Genomic DNA, 4,382 nt, shown 5'->3' on the forward strand with positions numbered 1-4,382 from the left:
TTATAAGTAAATACATAAATACACAAATATACCATTCAATGAAAAAATCTTCAAACTCACTCAAAATTGGAGAAATACAAACTACAGTAATATTGAGAGAACATTTTCCAACTATTACATTGTCAAAAATTAGAAACATGACACATTTTGGTGGAGAGGTTGCAGGGAAAAAAGTTCTTTCATACATTGCTGATGGGACTATACCCTGGTACAATCCTTCTGAAGGAAAATTTGGAAATATCTAATATGTGAGAAAGAGTTAACCCTGACTCATGTGCACATTGTCAGTCCTGCACATCCTCAGCAGGTTTTGCTTGAGTGACTTATGTTACCATTGAGTGTTTTGCCTGCTTGGAACCTTGAATCACAATGTACCATGTTGTCTAGATAGTTTGTGCTTTATGCTGAACATCTCCTTTCCTTCCTGAAGTTTGAAATTAGGCCATAAATTTCAGTCACTATAGGTAGTCATGAAGACACTGTGTGCTTATGTAACCAACACCCAGTAAAAACTCTGGATTCCTTTAGGCTCAAGGAGGTTACCTAGCCGAAAATATGTATATCCACACATTACAAAATTATGATGCTGCAAAAAAAGATAAGGAAAATTTTAATGAACTGATAGGGAATGAGTTTTAGGCCATGTTGGTAAGTAAAAAAAAATCAATATGCTCAATGGTATCTATGGTAAGCTACCCTTCATATAATAAATGAGGAAATAAGAGAATACGTATTGGCTTGGTTGTGAAAAAAATACAAGAGAAAGTCACACTAATGAACTGGTTATCTATGAGGGTGAGTGGGTGGAAATGGGTAAAAAGAATGGGGTGACTGGGATGGGAGGGGATGGACCTTTCTCTGAGTAAAGCTTTTTGTATAATTCTGACTCTTAGAGCCCCCCACAAGGAATTGATTAAAACCAACAAGGATGAAGAGGAGAGTCAAGCAGTAACAAATAAATGTAACTGTAATTCAAATAAATACCATAATCACATTGAAGAGGGTGGGGAAGAAAAGGACTAACCCAGGTAACTTTGAAAAGCAGCATATTTACCATATATTGGAAACCTAAGGATGAAAAGACCTACTTACACAAATATTGTTACCCTGTGAGTGAATTTTTCACAGGATGGGTTTGCAAGTTTGAAACTACTTTATGTGTAGACTGGATTTAAGTATAAATAAGCAACTGTATTGTAGATAATAGAACTAGGTTTCTGGCTCGGTGCCTGTGGCTCAAGTGGTTAAAGTGCTAGCCACATACACCTAAGGTGGTGGGTTCGAATCCAGCCTGAGCCCACGAAACAACAATGATGGCTGTAACCAAAAAATAGCCGGGCATTGTGGTGGGCACCTGTGGTCCCAGCTGCTTGGGAGGCTGAGGGAAGAGAATCACTTGAGCCCAGGAGTTGGAGGTTGCTGTGAGCTGTGATGCCACAGCACTCTACCCAGAGTGACAGCTTGAGGCTCTGTCTCAAAAAAAAAAAAAAGAACTAGGTTTCTGTCAGATAAATGTGTTACAAATAAGTATGGGGAAGTCTAGAATGAAAATGAAGAGTGTAGTACTGGATTCGAATGAAAGGCATCATAATGAAGTTCATAATAGACAGATACAGAGATAGATGTGTCTATGGATAATTCCTAGTTCTGCCCTCTGCAGTGGTCTAGATACAGTAACTTTAGCAGCAGTAAGCACACCTTGTACTCAGATCTTAGTTACTAAATAAGACAACAGGGTTATATAGAGAAATGGTTGATTCCAGGCTGGAGTAGGCAAAGTATGAGATAATTATTAAATATCTGCAGTTCCAGAAAGTATGGTGGTGCCCTAATAATGGGGTCCTGTCAGGGGAACACAGAATCCAAACTGAAGGAGTCACCAGTGGCCAAATCCAGGACAATTTCAGCAATAAAATAATAGCAATACAGTATAACTCATACAATGAATATATGTGAATCTATAACAATAAAAATAAATAATTGAATAAATAAACAGGAGAAAAGAGATAGCTTTTCATTACTTTAGAATTCTACATTAATCAATGTAGAAGGAATGATAGAAATACAATATCACTATTTGGCAAGCATCACAGTTATGATTGTTGTAGGCAGAAATCATTGATGCATATTAAAATTAGAGGATGAAAATGTGATGAGAAACAGATGAAAATATGATGAGAAACAGATATTTGAATAGTCTCAAAGTATCTTCCATAAGATACTTGTCATTCACAAAAGAAAAAAATAATAATTTCATAGTGAAGAAACTTGGCTCTAGTGATCAAAATTAAAATCACCAGCCTGGTGCGGTGCCTCACACCTATACCTGCAAACCTAGCATTGTGAGAGGCCTAGGAGGGTGGACTATCTGAGCTCAGGAGTAAAAGACCAGCCTGAACAAGAGTGAGACCCTGTCTTTACTAAAAATAGAAAAATTAGCTGGATGCTATGGCAGATGCCAATAGTCCCAGCTACTTGGGAGGCTGAGGCAATAGCATTGATTCGACTTAGGAGGTTGAGGTTGATGTGAGGTGTGATAACATGGCACTCTACCCAGGGCAGCAGAGCCCCACTCTGTTTAGAAAAAAAAAATTAAAATTACCAGTAATGGGACACATTAGCATCATAATATATCCCTTTATATGATTCACTTTTGGGGTATTCTTGCCAAAAAAATTAAAAATGCCTAACCTTAATATAATCATGAGAAAACATCAAATATAGGGGCATTCTACAAAATAACTAACTAGTACTTTTCAAAAATTTTAAAGCATGGAAAGCCTGGGAATCTCTCCCAGATTGGAGGAGACTAGGAAGACATGACAACTAAATGAAGTGTGGGTCTCAGACCAGGGAAAGAACTCAGTGGGGTGATTGGTCATGTTCAAGTGTAGTCTGTAGATTACTTAATAGTATTGTGTCAGAATCAATTCCTTGGCTTAGATAAGTAGTATGCTAAAATTATGGGAAACTGGGTGTAGGATAAATGGGAATTCTATGAATTTATTTTGCAACTGTTTTTATAATTCTAAAATTATTTCAAACCATAAAGATCTTTGAAAACATAAAAGTAATTGAAATATAGCATTCAAAATATTGAAATATAACTTAAAAGCCATCTAACAAAATATGTATGAGATATCGAAAAGGGTGACAGTTATTAAAAAAAAATAAAGACCAGTATTGGTGAAGATGTAGAAAATGGGAACACTTGTGTATAGCTAGAATGTAAAATGGTGCAGCTACTATGGACAACAATATGGTGACTCCACAAAAAATTAAAAACAGAATTAATATTTAATTAAACAATCTACTTCTGGATATATACAAAAAAGAATGGGAAGCAGGAGCTCAAATAAAGATATTTGTAAATCCACATTCAAAGCAGCATTGTACACAATAGCCAAAAGGTGGAAACAACTCTAATATTTACCAGTGTTGCATAAATAAATAAACAAAATGTGGTACATATACATAGAGTGAAATATTATTCAGTGTTAAAAAGGAATAAAATTCTAATACTTGTTACAGTATGAATGAACCTAAAAGACACCATGCTAAGTGAAATAACCAATCACAAAAAGACAAATTTATGGTTCTACTTATATAAAGTACCTAAAGTAGCTACATTCATAGAAATAGAAAATAGGATGGTAGTTTCCTGCAGTTGAAAGACAAAGAAAAGATATGTTATAGTTTAATAGGTACAGAATGTCAGTTTGGGAAGATGAAATAGTTCTGGAGATGGAAGGAGGCGATGGTTCCACAATACCGTGAATGTGCTTAATGTCACTGTATTGTGTACTTAACAAGGCTCAGGATGGTAAATTTCATGTTGTGTAAACTTTACTGCAATATTTAAATGGTTCAAAATGTGGGCAAGATCTATGTGTAAAGTAAGTATAAAACTTCCAGAAACAAGTTAAGGAAGAAAAATAAATGAAGAAATATCTCATGGTCATAAATAAAGGCTATTAATTCCTCCCTTGTTGATCTATCAGTTAAGTACAACCTTACTAAAAATGCAAATTTTATTTTTTGTAAAATCATTTTTGACAGAATTATTTAAAAATTTGTAATTTAGAGGGACAATGGGTATAAATATCTAAGAGAATTCTAAAGAATAAAAAGGAGGAATGATTTTTCCTTGCCAATCATAAGAATTTATCTTATATGAATTAAAGACAATGTAGTATTAATACAGGAATGGGTAAATAGAAAGCTCAGAAATAGATTTGTGCAAACATAAAGGTTTGATATCTGAGAGGGAAGTGGCATGACACACCAGTAAATGGAAAAAAAATTAAATTCCTTATGCCATAAAAACAAATTTCAGCATCATTAAGAACCTACATTTCAAGAACAGCATTTTTGGTAGAAAA

The sequence above is a fragment of the Otolemur garnettii genome, unplaced genomic scaffold (genome assembly GCF_000181295.1).
Source record: "Otolemur garnettii isolate 467f Iridium unplaced genomic scaffold, OtoGar3 scaffold00082, whole genome shotgun sequence".
NCBI classification, from domain to species: Eukaryota; Metazoa; Chordata; class Mammalia; order Primates; family Galagidae; genus Otolemur; species Otolemur garnettii.